Consider the following 14,655-nt stretch of genomic DNA (forward strand, 5'->3'; position numbering starts at 1 on the left):
TTGCAATGTTTCTTATCTCCTTCTGCCTACCCAGCTGCTACTGAAAACCTTGTTTGAAGAGAGGCTTACCCATCAGAATTGTACAGGATTAAACAGTGTTTGCAACTTCAGAACAGTTTCTTCTGGCAGCTTGATGTGCAGGCAGAGGTGGTTGTTGCAGAGGTGTTAGCTTCAATAGTCTAGTCATCTCTTTCATGAAGACATATACGGCCTGATAAGCTGGAATGAGGAAAAGAGGAGAAAACAGTCTTGAGTTCTTGCTATTGTTTAAAATTACCTTTCATTTTTATTGTGACAAAAATTCACATAGATTTATTTGGGAGTATGTGAAAAGAGGATCAGCCACTGCATGCAAAAGCAGCAATGACAGAGTCAGTTTAGAGTTAGTGTCTTCTAGAGACAGTGGAACTAAGTCTTACTTTGCATGAAAACCATGTTCCATTATTCAGTTCTGTTTACAGGAATGGTCTTCCCAAACAAAATAAAAAATAAAATAAATAAAAAAAACAAACCAACTCTGTCATGGCTGTTTCTGGCTTACCAATTCCTTGTCTTGCTAAGAAATTGCAAAAGCCACAGAGTGCTTCCACCGCATCTTGAGGAGCATCTGAGGTACACAGAGTCGGAAAGCACAGGAGCACTATTACAAATGTCTCTTTCCCTGGTTCCTTCTAAATACTTAATTAGACATTGTGGGCTTAAGAAAAGGAAGAGACTGAGAAAGAGGTAGTCTGTAAAGTAGGCAGTTCCTGACCCATTTAACATAAGCAGTTAAGAGTTAAAATTTTAAAAATACCTTTGAAAGGCCAGTCAAGCCACCAAAAAAACCTAGAGGTTACATTGCCAGAATCAAAACATGTAGTACTCAACTCTGCACTGAGCAGATTCTTGTTTTTTCAGTATGTTTCAAATAGTAGCAAAGGTCTGAGAAGTACGTTCTGTGTTGTGGCCATCTCCACCTTACAGCGGTCCCAAGAACAGGATTCTGTGCTGTGGCAGCAAGAGTTCCCTCAATGGATGGCCTTTGCTTTTTGAAAGAAGTACCTTGTAGGTGGCTGTGTTTACATCACAAGTAAAAGAAGTATGCACTGCTAATAGTCTTTTAGAATATAAAGGCTTCACTAGAGCGGCAAGCCTTTGCATTGCTTATTATAGTCTTCTACTGACTAGCTGTAATGTTTTTAAGTTCCCCTTAAACTGCTGCTGTTCATCTGTCCATGCTGGTGCAGTGTAGGTCAAGTCACACCACATCACTGGTTGATGCAGGAGTTGCTGGGCAAGTATTTTTATATGCTTCACTTGTTATTTTTTTTATAGTTCCAGATTTTTTTCTTAACAGCTGTTTAACTGCACTTCATGTAATAAAAGTTAGATCCCTACCAACCACATACTAACATTTTGAAGATCAAACTGTGGGCCTCTGGCATGAGCCTAATCATTCAAGTCATACCGGTTTAGTAGTCCGAGCCACATGCACGGCTGGATGCTGCCCAGTGCCATGCCGATCGGGCGTGCTATGTGTATTTTTTCCAGATAATGGGGGGTGTGGAGCCCTGTTAATTCTTTCTATCCTTCGTCTTCCTGAAAAAACAGTCAGTCTACACCTTAAGGGGGAAAAAAAATCAGGGTGTAGTTACAACTTGTGTTCAACACCTGTGATGGTGTTTTTTTTCCATAGGGCCTGTTATCCCGGTGAGGACATTAAATCAACAGGGCAAGAAATAGAATTCAGAGTATGCAGGCAACTGCACCCACTGTTTACTGTCTTCTGCAGCCTTGAATTGAGAATGATACAAAAGTTTAAGAAACTGTTCTCCTTTATATAAAATTGCTTCAAGGTGTCGAGGAGTATTGTGCTGTACATTTTGGAGCTCAGATACCAGAATAATGAGTATTCTAAACTTTAATAAGAAACAGACTCTTTTAAAAAGCAGTATTGGTTTTTTGCAGCTAACAAAAGAGGGCATCAGCATTCATTCACAGATTCAGAAACAGTCCATTTGTCTCAGCTTTGCCAGGATTGTGAAATTTCATATACTCTGTCATTATTTAAATAATTGGCTTTTTTTGGTTTAATACTAATGGTAAGGAAAATGCAATACTCCTCTAAGCTGTGGGAAGGGTGTTTTTCCAGCACATGGAGAAGAGTGGGAGTGTAAAATCCTTTTAAACTGCTTACGTTTCCTTACAGCTTTAAGTGTTGCTACGTCTCGGTATCTCTTTAAAGATATTTTAGTACTGGCTTCTTGAGAATTGTTGTACAAGAGCAAAAGGAAACTCTTCCCGTGCGCTCCCAGAAGTACACTAGGGGAGGAGGTGGTGTGCAGGACAGAAGTCAGACTGCAGACTGGGGAGGGAAGAACTGTATGTGAAGAGAGGGTGAAGTGCTGTTGAAATGTTAAATTTGGAAAGGCTTGGAATTTATCCAGAAGGCATCAATGAATACTTCTAGTCTAGAATTAATAGTTCTTTCAAGAAATACTAATGTCAAGGAAGAAAAAATTAATAGCCAGAAGAGACTATAGGTAATGAAAGAATACGGTCAACAAAGGGAAAATCGAGAGACAATTTTTAGTTTAAAAAAAAAATAATAAAATCCAACAACCACAAAACAACCAAACAAAAAAGCACGTACCAAACAAAAACCCCTTCAGGAATTAGTCACTTGTTTTTCTTCAGTGCTCTTTGTATATGACTTCTCTTCCTCTTGCCTAACTGGAAGGTGCGGATGACATGGAAGTGCTAGAAATGAACAGAAGATTCCTCCCCACCCTCTGGCGTGCATACAGCTGGCAAAGTAAATGCCTGAGAGTTGTGTTTAGTCTAGATCATCTCGGCTCTCTCTCTAGCCGATGGAGAGAATGTACTCTGGAAGGTGGTTTACTTCATCTAAAATGTGTCTGGAACGTGCAAGTGAATCCCCAAAGGTGCCTGACTGGTGACGGAGTCTAGAAACTGGGACATGCCCAGTCTGCATAACTAAGCTAGGTGAGGGGAACCCTACCCGAGCTGCTTGCATCTTTTCCAAGCAGCCCGGGAAGAAGCTCTCCTCTGAGTTAATGGGAAGCAGCGTAGCAAAGAGGGGCTATGAGCGGGAGAACGACACAACTGCAATTTTAATTACTGTTTCTTCCTTTTGCTGGGAAGTAAATATTGCTAATGTAGAGGTAGACTGGTTTACATCTGTGGAATGCAGTAGCACAAAATGAAATACTTCAGTGATCACTATCTAGTGAAAAGCTGCATTAGTAGTAGAATAATTCTGAGTCACGATGGCAGAGCTCAGTACATGCTAATGTGAGGTCTTACATGCAACTGATGCCAGACTAGTCTCAATAACAACAGCGATCACACGGAGTACAAAAAAAGCGTTATTTCAGTGCAGTCTTACTAGGTTTTTGAATAAATTTAAATTTACAAATGTCTGGTGCCAAAGACCTTGGTTTATTGATAAATGAGGAGAGTTGTTCATTATGACAACACTCCTCAAATAACACCCACGGTGCAAGTCCAAGAGACTTGTATGAATTATCTTAGATTGCTCTAAAATGAATGAACAGTTAAAAGTGTTTGTGATGCAAAATAAATATGGGAGTTCAGCAGCTGTTCAAATTTATACCCTTCCCAATGGGAAATAACATTCTAGTTGGTTTATATTGAAATTTCTGTTATTTATATAGAAATATTTTATATAGAAATAACATTATAGTTATATTCTACAGAAATAGACAAGTCCTGGACAAAACTTGGGTCCTTTTTTTTTTTTGCTTTTGGTATGCTTTTATACAGTAGAATTCAGTTACCATCTTCAAAGAAAGTACTGCTTTTCTTTTTTTACTGTGGAGTACGCACAGCGTAAAGGGTAAAAGTATGTAAATACTGTGGCTTGTGGTTCACTCCTTGTAGTTTTTACCTAGGGAAAAAAAGTGTGTCCTTACATTACAGGGCAGGTGATAAGTAGCAGAAATTCAGAGTAGGAAAGATTACCAGAGATGAATAATAGAGAAATATTTCCACGTGTACTGTCCTTCAGGAGAGGTGTCCGGCAGTAGCATTGAATCTAGCACGTGGGTAGCTGAAGGTGCAGCCGATGATGTTGCTGGTGGCTGAGGGAGCTGAGGAAGCTTTGTGGCTTCTCAGTTCTTTCATAAAACCATACAGGTGATAATGCAAGGGGGTGGAGGGCCATAAAACGTATCCTGTGTGTCAGGCTTTAACATGCCTGTGCATGTCTTCAGTGGCGTACAGTTAAAGCTAGGGTCCCAGAAAACACTTTGCTTCAATAAAAGCTGGGCATTTGGCTGCTTTTGCGTGAACAGAAAGCTCCCCCTTAATGTGCCTTTTGGTACAGTGATGCTTAGCAGAAGCGTGTGCTTTCCTAAGAGATCCGTGTATTCTTAATAATACATCTGAAAAGTAACAAAACGTGTCCCTGTGGGAATACCAGGAAGGTGATCCCAGTCACCGGTGATCTGGCAGGTGATCATTATCGCAATATTTCAGTGTGTTTAGAGGGGTCATAGCAATTGGAAGAGCGGTCCTGCTCGTGTAAGGGGCAGGCAGGGCCAGGGCCAGCTCCAACAGGCTTCTTAAGGAACCGCATGTACCGTGTTGACTGCGGGGTGGAAAACCAGCTCCAAAGGAAAAGCTCGAGTGCTGCAGCCTTTGTTGTTTCGGTTGGTCTTCTTCAGCAGGGTGTCCCTGGGGCTCGGGGGGTGGCGGGGCTGCAGCCCACAGCCCAGCACAGCAGCAGTGCCTGCACAAGGTGCGGTTACTGCTGCACTTACGTGTTGTAGTCGAGTCCCACTCAGTTGTCCTCACACGGGGCACCAGTTGTTGCAGCACAATCAAACTAGCAGGCTGCAACAGGGCTTTACCGTTGTCAGATTCTACTGTCCGTGCTGTAGCACCTTCCTCCAGAGGTCAGACCACACTGCTGCTCCCCCTCCCACCATCCTCAGGGCTATTTAACCACTTAGCTGGAACGAGCTACAGCTGCACATCATCCATGTCAACCAACCCACTGCCGCTGAGGCAAGGCCACAGCTGCATGTTATCAATGCTGATCAACCCGCCGCCCTCAGTCCTCTACACTTGGGGGTCTGCCCTCGGCGTGGAGCGGGTGTGCCAGGCCATCTGGGGCAGAGCGGAGCGGCTGCGGGACAATCTCCAGCAGCAGGGGTGTGGTGGGAGAAGCACAATATGCTCATTGTCAGCTCTAGGCAGTTTGCTGAAAATATTTTTTGGGAAGTCAAGAGCCTCGTGATGGTTTCCATTCTGTTGCAAACAGCCGTGCCCTGGGGCTGTGAAGAGGACAAGATAGCGAGGACAGAAGGGTAGTGAAAAGTTCCCTTTGGCTTCCCTTAAATTAATGAGCAAACAGCACAGATGGGATAACTGAGGCATAAGAAGAAATCTAGCTTAAACATTCCCTGTAGAGTGCCTAAAATGAGTCATTCTTTGTGTGGAACAGGACAGCCACCAAAAGGCATTTTCACCTCTTTCGTTACTGTTTTGGGGAGCGCTCTCCGAAGACCGTTCAGGTCTTGCTATAGAAGGGGGCAGCGTCAGTAATTATCAGCCCTGTAACCCTCCAGATGATGTTTCCATTCTCAAAACAGCACGCTGCTTTTCACACCCCTGCCACCAGCCCAGCGGCCCAGGGTGGAAGGGGCGGGTGCTGGCGTGGGCAGAACCAGGCAAGCCCGGCGTGCTGTGCTGCTCTCAGGCTGGTGGGCGACTCGATATATGTGACCTGTCCAGATTTCCATAGTCTTGAGGTTGTGATGGAGTCGCCTGGCTTTAAGACTTAACGCTTGTCAGGTGTGGTGATTTTTAACTTCAGACCCAAGGAATTGCTAATAATAGGCTAGTAAGTAACATGCAGTTAACTTTCTCGGGCTGTTCATTAATTTTACTTAAACCACTCATTGTTAAAAGCAGCTTGTTTGCCAGTCTTCAGTCAGATTTCATCCTCCAGTATAATACTATCCAGCTTTTATTTTAAGTGTGTTGTACTGCGTACCACTACCTAGGTAGTAAGTCATCCCGGACACATTCCACGTGAATGAGACAGTCTCATTTGCACTGAAAATGGTAACTGTAGTATTACCCCTTTGTCCATCAGCACGTCCTGAAATTAAGTCTTAAATTAGTGTGTGCTATAAGCATGTATGGCCTTTGTGGTAGTGCCCTGTACGCGAACCTCATTTGTGTGTGGAGTCATTGCTACCACCACAGAAAAATCTAGGAAAATTTAAAGAACAGATTATTTTTAAAAGCGACTCATCGCAGAAGTACAATGGAAAGGAACAGGTTACAAAAAAAAGCAGAATTGATTTTTACGTAATTAATAGTAGAAATAAAGATAAATTAATTACAGGCAGGTTAATGCTGTCATTTGTAAATCACTCTGTAATCTTTATCCAGATTAAACTGCAGATCTGCCTGGGATTGAAGTTAACAAGATTTGCTCTGGACTTAAAAGCCAATCTTTATTGTCCTGCTGCCTGCTTGTAGGGGTGTCCTGAAAAAAAATTAACATTGTTTTCTCAACAGGAGAAGTGCTAACGGTTCAAGATAGCTTTCCCTTCTGTTTTTCATTCTTACACCCTGGTGTTTGCATCACTCCGTGTATAGCCAGGCAACAGCAGAGTGCTACCTTTAGTCGTAACATACCAAGGAAGGACTAACACGTAATGAACAAGAACTGGCCTTGCATACACCGTACCTGAAGATACGGCAGTGAACAGTCTGGGGACAGTCATTTGAACGGCACTTGAATGTGGTCTCAAACACGTTCCTTTTATAAATTATGTTGCAGACGTTTTAAGAGTTAATTTTTCAAAGAACCAGCTAAAAATTAAGTCTTCCCTCACACAGTAGGTACATTTAAAAAATCTCCTGAAGACAACAATGAAGTGCTTTAAAATACATTCTCCTCTTTTCTTCTGTTAGTGCCCAGTGCATCAAGTTCATCATTTCCTACAGAGTAAAATTATGTTTGAGATCCTGGAACAACTGTGTTCCAAAGATTTCTATTTTAGTAATTCCTTGTGCTCCTCATGTAAAAGGAATTTGCTATTTCCAGATTTTTATGCTGGGATTTTGCATTGGACTTGCAGCTGGAAACCTGTAGCAAGCCATACCTTGTAATCCACAAGCCTGAAGTAGCAGGTGTCTGTACTCAGACAAAATTACAAATAAAATTTGCATCACCAAGCCTTGAGCTGAATGGCGAAACAACTCCTCACGGGATTATCTAATGTGATCTGAAGACACAGCCTAGACACAAGTAAACTCACCATGAGCAGTGCCATTGAAATTCAGGCATTTTCCTAGACAGTGCTGAGCACTCTGTGCCCAAAGAGTAATGTCATTTAAGCTTGTGAGTAACCCCCTGCACTTCACAGACTTTTTGAACGTGATTTGAGAAGCAAAGGGAAACTGTAGATCTATTTATGTCAAGAGTTTCAACTTTCTCTTTCCGCTTCTTTTTGTGCAGTAGGTTAGGGATGTATGCAGAAGGCCTCATGGTGTTTGAGGAAGACACTGACTCAGCGAACCAAGTCACTGAATGTAAATGTAGACAACTAACAGTATGTTAGAAGTATGAACAAACCCACCACCTTACATGGAGTCAGAACTGTGGGGCTCTCAGTTTACTTAACTCACTTTAAAGATTGGGAACTGCAGAACTCGTTAAGAACATGAGAAATTAAATCATCCCAGTTTCCAGTTTAAGGTTTTCCCAAACATTAACACTTAAAAATATATGTGTACTGTTTGCATCTGGAAAGTCTAGTTCTAACTGAACATTTTTTGACACTTTGAAAAGCAACAGCTGTATGTGCTACAGATACAGCCTCTGTATAAGGACATTATCCACTCCCCACCGACTGCTAAGGAAGGAATCCCATTAAAAGCTCAAGAGGTAATATAATTAAAAAAAAATAATATTATTGTAGAAGAAAAAAAAAACAGAAAAGAAAAAGAAGTGCATTGTCTTTACATCTGTGTATTTGCATTCATTGGGGCTGAAAATATTTAAATTATGACCTTCAGTCAGGGGCTTACTGAATCTCTCCCCTTTTAACAGAATATTACAGATGTAATGCACATTTTTGAACAGCTGCCTATGTATTTAGTGGTGGATGTACGCAGTGTAATAATGCATTAACACCTGAGTGGTTCCATTAGCACAGACAGAATGAGACAGGTACCTCAGCGATTCTTCCACCTCACCAACATCTGCGTCAGCAGTGCCTGGGGAGGGACAGACCTCCCTCTCCCTAGCAAAGTAAGAAATTCCTGCACGCCCTCTGCAGTGCCTCACACTGATCAAATGTATTGCATTGAAAGAAGCTGCACAGCCTGATTTAACTCCCATTGCCAGCAGTTTCATGCCATGTATTTTAGGCTTTGTTAGGGTTACTCCTGCTTTCTATTGTGTGGTGCAGAGCAAGGTTTACACAGGCACCTTGTTTCTTTCTTCAGATAGTAGTCAGGTGTTCGGAGGTCTTATCAGGGTAACTGTTAAAGATTGGTTTTACTATGATATTCCTTTAATTTTTTCCAGTTTCATTTCTTTTACTGATTAAAGATGTGTGTGTATCTTACATGCAGGTAAGAAAAAAGATTGTGATCTAATATTACAAAGACTAATTTTCCTTTTGTGGCTTTAGGGTCATGATGAACAACTAATGCTCACAGATACTAATTGAATGTCCGAAGGGCAGCATCAGATTTTCTGTAGATATTACTTGTCTTGCTTGACTATTTTTTACTTTAGTTTTTCTTCTAATGTGAACATGTCATTATACTACTTTAATTCTGCTCCAGCAGAAGCCTTATTGAATAACCTAAGACCGTAAGTTTTTTCCATCAAATATGTGTTGCTGTTACTGTCATATATCTAGCAGCTTGTGAATCAGCATGGAAGTTACTCATATGCTGTAATTTTCTCTTATCAAAAATTTAACAGGTACCTGTTTAATATCTTACAAATGCCTTCAAAAAGTCTATTACATAAAGTAATTATGTCAGAGTTTATCAACCAAATTTGTGCTTTGCCCAGATGTATTTGATACAGTTTGCTTCAGATAGGAATTTCTGGGTTCCTGGTGTATCACCTGGTCTTCTCTTTGGCTTCTCAGCGAAATACATCCATTATTAGAAGCCACAGAGACATTGTGGCATTACGCAGAGCTGGAAAGCCTTCGGTTCCTGCCAGCAGCAAACATTACATGACCTGATGTTAGCAGGGTTAGGAGGAAGTCGCATCCATCCCACAGCCTTCCTGCAGGAGCAGTGTCTGCCCTCAGTTGTTGATGAGCATTAGTCATGATCCTGTACGCAGCATGTCCCCTACAATTGCTCCTCAGTGCGGACTGCATGGCCTGTAGTTCCCCATGTCATGGCACTCACCCAGTTTAATTATGAGTAAAACGTTTTTTTCCAGACTAAACAGAACTTCTTCAGGTTTCAAGCAGTTGTTTAAGTTCAAAATTATTCAGATTATTTTTTAATGAACTCCTTAATAAACTCTCTGCAGATTAACTGGCTCCCTTAATTTGGTGGGGTTTTTTCACGACTGGTTATTTTTTAACAAGCTGTAGTAGATAATGATGGGATATAAAGTATCTCCCCCTTACTGCAATGTATTAATTTTATCTTCCTGCTACTTTCCAAATAAAATGTTAATTTAGTGTAACTCCATTTTCTGCATCATGACTGACAGCTTTACCCTCCCTGCCCACTATCTGATCTGTTCGGCTGTTAGTTTCATCTGTTCCAAGTTTGTATCAGGAACTTCGCCACTTGTCTGTATCACCACAAACAAAAGGGGTTTGATCAATAACTTAAGCTTCTGGCTTTAGGCATAGTCTAACTGCAGCAGTAGGGGCTTATGCCAAAATCAGTATTTTATAATACAAATTCAGCATAATGGGGATTATTAAACTATTGATATTCTCCGTTCAGATGTATGTAGCTCAGTACAGTCAAGTTAATATTGGGGACTTCCACATTATTACACCAAGATTGCAGCAGTGTCCAGCGAGAGCTCGGCCAGACTGGAGCCCGCTTGTGCTAAATGAGGTACAAATGCAGACATTTGCAAACGTGTGCAGTGGCTTAGCCTTACCAATGTGAATATTTGCACTTTTTGTAGTATGGCTGGCTGTGTAGGACTATAAAATTAAGAACATGTGTCAGGGTTTACAGACCCAGCGACACAACCAGCAACACCTGCAGGTTTGCCAAAACTAGCAGAGCAGCACATGAATTACAAATGTTTTGCCCAAGGCTACGTAAGTTAACATTCGTAAGGTTACAAGAAAAACCTGTTCTGTTGATAGATGAGAATCCAGCTCTTCAGAGGATGTGTTGTGTGTAATCTTAGCCTAATAGCTCTTAGAAAGCAAAATGTTTGCAGCAGCTATACGGCACTTACACCACAGTAGCTCTCAAAGGCATATTTTCTTTCTAGGTTTGGGCATCCTTCCAGATACAACAGAGATGCGAAATGCTACCTATGTAACAAAAGGTTATAGAATAGATTTAGCTTGGAAGGGACCCCTGGAGGTCATCTAGTCCAGCTGCCCTGCTCTGAGCCCAGCCAGCAGGGTCAGGTTGCTCAGGACCGTGTACAGTTGGGTTTTTAATAGCTCCAAGGATGGAGAGTCCACAGCTTCGCTGGGCAACCTCTTTCAGTGCTTGGCTATCATTGCAGTATTTTTTTTTTTCTTACACCTAGTTAGAATTTCTATTGTTCAAACTTGTGTCCTTGCCTTCTCATAGGAAGGTGAAGACAAAAATGTTTTTTCGATAGTCTTCTGAAACAGGACAAATAAAATAAAGCCAAATTTAAAAAAAAAATTGTCTAAACTGAAACAATCAGAAATTCCTTACAACTTATCTGGGAGGTTCTGTTTGCAAGTTTGTCCTTTACTGGAGGACTGATAATTACTATCTATGTCTGGAACAAGACAGAGTTAGTATTACTTCAAACCTTCATCAGCTTAGTTTGCCTTATGATAATTTTAGGCATCAAATTTGCTTACACACCATTTTAACATTAAGTCAATAGAACTACTCAGAGGATGTGAATTACTGAAAGTTTATTTATTTTTCAGGTTTCAAACTGTCGTTTTACTTAGTTCAGGGGCACGATAGGCAAGGATACTCCAGACAGATAGCCCTAAAATCTAGATAACATAGCCGCAGACAGCAAAAATGACAGTCACACTAATGACCCTGCATGGCACTGCCCAGCACTCCAGATTCCTGGGGAACTAGTTCCCGTTTCTCCTCAGCCCAGGCAAGTTTCTTGCCTTTGTCCCACGCTGTATGTGAGCTACTAAGCCCTGTGAAGAACCAGGACAAGGCTACTGGATGAACTAGAAGTCCACTGACGTTTACTTCTAAGTATCGGGCAGCTTGCAGCGATGGTTCGGAGCCGACTGCTGGGCGTCCTGAGAAAAGACTATTGGGCATGCACAGACCAGATCTGCAACTGGGGACACCGTGAGTGTGCAGGTGCAAACGCTGTGCTGCAGCAGGCAGCCTGCATAGCAAACCTGACTTACTCAGGACATACGGGACTGAGCAGGCGATAGGTGCAGCGTGCACATAGAAGCTGTGAGGAGTCTCACCTCTGCCAGACTTCATGCGCTTCTGTCGGGGAAATCACAGAAACACTGCAGTCCTGCTGCAGGGTGCAGTGCAGATGCTGCCTGCTGCTGCTGGATTCAAGCTGGTTCTGATCGGCAAGACCGTGCTTTCACTGTGCTACGGAAGGCAGTATCTGTGGCACCAATACTGGTCATTGCTGTTGAGCATTGACTCTATTTCTCGTATATATTTGTATTATAACGTTTTTGAGAAATGCTGCAAGAATCTTTCTTTTCTCGGCTCTTTACTTCAGTCACTTCTAAATTGCTGGGCTGAAGCCAAGCCAAAATATTCATGTATAAGCTATAGTCAAAGCGCATTCAAACGGGAAAAGATCATTATGAGTTCCTGAGTAGTAAATCCTGAGATTATTTTCTATTTTAACTCATTCTTCATTGCTACATTATTATTAAAAACAGCTTTATTATTAACTAGGAAAAGCACTGGTCTTACTAGGAATTTTCATCCAATCTTGTTGTTCCAGAAATAAATCTTTTGACATCCTTGAGAATATATGCCCACATCCGGAAATAAATGCCAGGAAATCTCCATTTGTACATGCCCACTTGCAAACATTTGACAGCAAGAGCCGCTGAAGATTGTATTCTGGTTCTGCATTACCTTTTCTGTGAGATTTTCTTCTAACAATGAAGAATGTCACCAGCTGAAATCTTCTAGACACTAAGTCCTTCCCAGATCTGGTTTGGTTTACACTGGAACATCTCTTGAGGATGGGCTGATGCCCAAGTTCATACACAGCAGCATCTGCCAAAAGATGTGACAAAGGCTGCCTGACCCCTGTAAGTCGGTATAGAAAAAATAATTGACCTTACAAGGCAGGTATGTGTTAGGAAGTATCCACACATACAGACGTCAGGCTTGAGATGGGTAAAGTCCCTTTGCTCCCACGCACGCTGTCTTGCCTAACAGGCTCCGATCAATGGCTGTCGGTGCTCATGCTGTGCCTAACGGCTTTATGACAGTCGGTAGGGGCAAATCCACCCTCTCCATGGGAATGCAGATCTATCTGTTCCCAGGAGGACACTTCCCTGTTGTGCATTGTGAGACTTGTTTTTTCTTAGTAGGCTCAAGGGCAGAAACTGTGTTAGTCTGCCAAGGCATATGGCTTTGCAGGGCGTGCACGCTGTTTGGTTCTGTGTTTACTAGCAGTTGTGGTTTGGGATGCTAGATCAGAGAGACAGTTCATCATTATGTGAAGGCCTTGCGTATGGAGACTGAACACAGAGCATATGATAAATCTGGCACAGAAGATGAATGGTGCGTTGTAATCCATCAGCACTTAAGGAGCAGCAGAACAAGGCACAGCATGGTAGGTGGGATTGCACTGCCTTGCTGACACGGGATGACCAGTAATGGCTCCACAATGTCTGGAGGATGTCGTGGCTGTAAGGGAGGTACTCCAGTCTTTCAGGGCCATGGTACAAGACTGAAGAAATCCATTCAAGTACTGAAACAGACTCAGCAATTTTACTTGCAGTCCAGTACATTTAGAAGAATCAGGGTAAGGTTGGCCTGTGCATGTGCCACAAAACCAAAATGGCACAAAATCACCTGGATGTCAAGATTGCACAGTCTGTAACTGGAAAACTAGAGGTGGATATTTTTTTGTGGAGCAGAGCCCACATACTGATAGATCCCTTGACCAAACAATGTGCCCTCATAAGAACTATAGACTTACAGTTAAAGCAGGCGCTGGAAATTAGAGATGCCATATGTGTTCAAATTCATTCCACGCCTGACAATTCTAATGAGTAATTACTTGCTGCAAATGCATGTGCTGTTTTGTGGATTGTGAACTGTTGTTAGACATGTTGTGCTGATACCTTACAGATTTTAAAGTGCTTCTTTTGCCTTTTGGGGGTTTTGGGTTTTTTGAGCGCTCCTGGGATAATGGCAGTATTAATCTTTACAGAGTACTTTGTGCCTAATTAATTGTAAGGAATTATGTAGCTGAGGGCTTTTATTTTCATTTACAGAATAAAATATCAGTTGAAGTGTGAATCTCTGCAATTGCTGGCTTGGGGACATGGGGATCCCTGTAACTGAACTGCGTAGGTTACTCACTGTTTTCATATACATTAATAATAATAATACGTTGGCACAGCTGCTGCTTCTCGTTTCCTTACAACTAAATGGACAACACCGAGTGTTAAAAACAAGCAATGGTCTGTATTAATTTTGCCAATGTATGCAAGAGGATTAAAATAGTTATGTAGTTAGAAAAGCTGCTTGATAGTAACAGTTAATGGTCCTTATCAAAAAGACTGCAACCTGCATGAACAGAAACTGATGAAAAATGCAGGAGTTTCACTTACCTCCTTGTCTCTCCTCATTTCCTTTCCCTTTCACATCTTTACTTGGACATGTGATGCAGGACTGGCTAGAGACTACATGGATGAGAACTGTTTCTCCCCTTTCAATTGCTTGAGCTGTCCGACTCCATGGAATCATTCTCACTCTGCAGTAGCAAAAATGAAAAGGACAGATTAACTCCCTGTTAAGCATCTGCGAAGGAATCTTTGCAGTGAATGGCACATGCCTCTCTCCAGAACAAGACACAGAGGTCTGACCCACGCTGCAGGGAGAGAGGAGCTGTGTACTCATAACACTGTACGGGATCACAGACCTACAAGAAAACATGCTGGAAGTTGCTTAGGGTAGTTGTGAGCCAGTGTTGCTGTCCCTCACCTCGACACTCCTCCTTATTACAACAAACCTTTCCAAGTTCTCTGCTGCGTTCCTTCTGCATTTCTCTACCTCCTGGAACATGGCTTCTTCTTTTGCCTCTGCGCCAGTACCTTCCACAGCTCTCTTCCTGACGTCCTTTCAGGGTAGCAGCAGTATGCCCAGCTTTCTGGCAGCACAGTTTATCTTGCAGATCTCAGAGCTCCATGCAGAACCCACTCAGCTAGAATTCCTTAACAAACATGCAAGAGAAGGAATCCCTCCAATACTACTTCT

General features: G+C 42.1%; 1 long non-coding RNA gene across 1 annotated transcript in view; it reads right to left on the bottom strand.

Moving 5' to 3' along the window:
* Positions 1-14,655, bottom strand: part of LOC119148733 — a 24,606-nt gene continuing 9,951 nt past the window's right edge. Inside the window, exons 2-3 of the long non-coding RNA XR_005104474.1 lie at positions 14,010-14,152; positions 1-219 (exon numbers count right to left, since the gene is read on the bottom strand). This is a non-coding gene — a long non-coding RNA (uncharacterized LOC119148733). The remainder of the gene's footprint in view (positions 220-14,009; positions 14,153-14,655) is intronic.

The sequence above is a fragment of the Falco rusticolus genome, chromosome 5, assembly GCF_015220075.1.
Source record: "Falco rusticolus isolate bFalRus1 chromosome 5, bFalRus1.pri, whole genome shotgun sequence".
In the NCBI taxonomy this organism is placed as follows: Eukaryota; Metazoa; Chordata; class Aves; order Falconiformes; family Falconidae; genus Falco; species Falco rusticolus.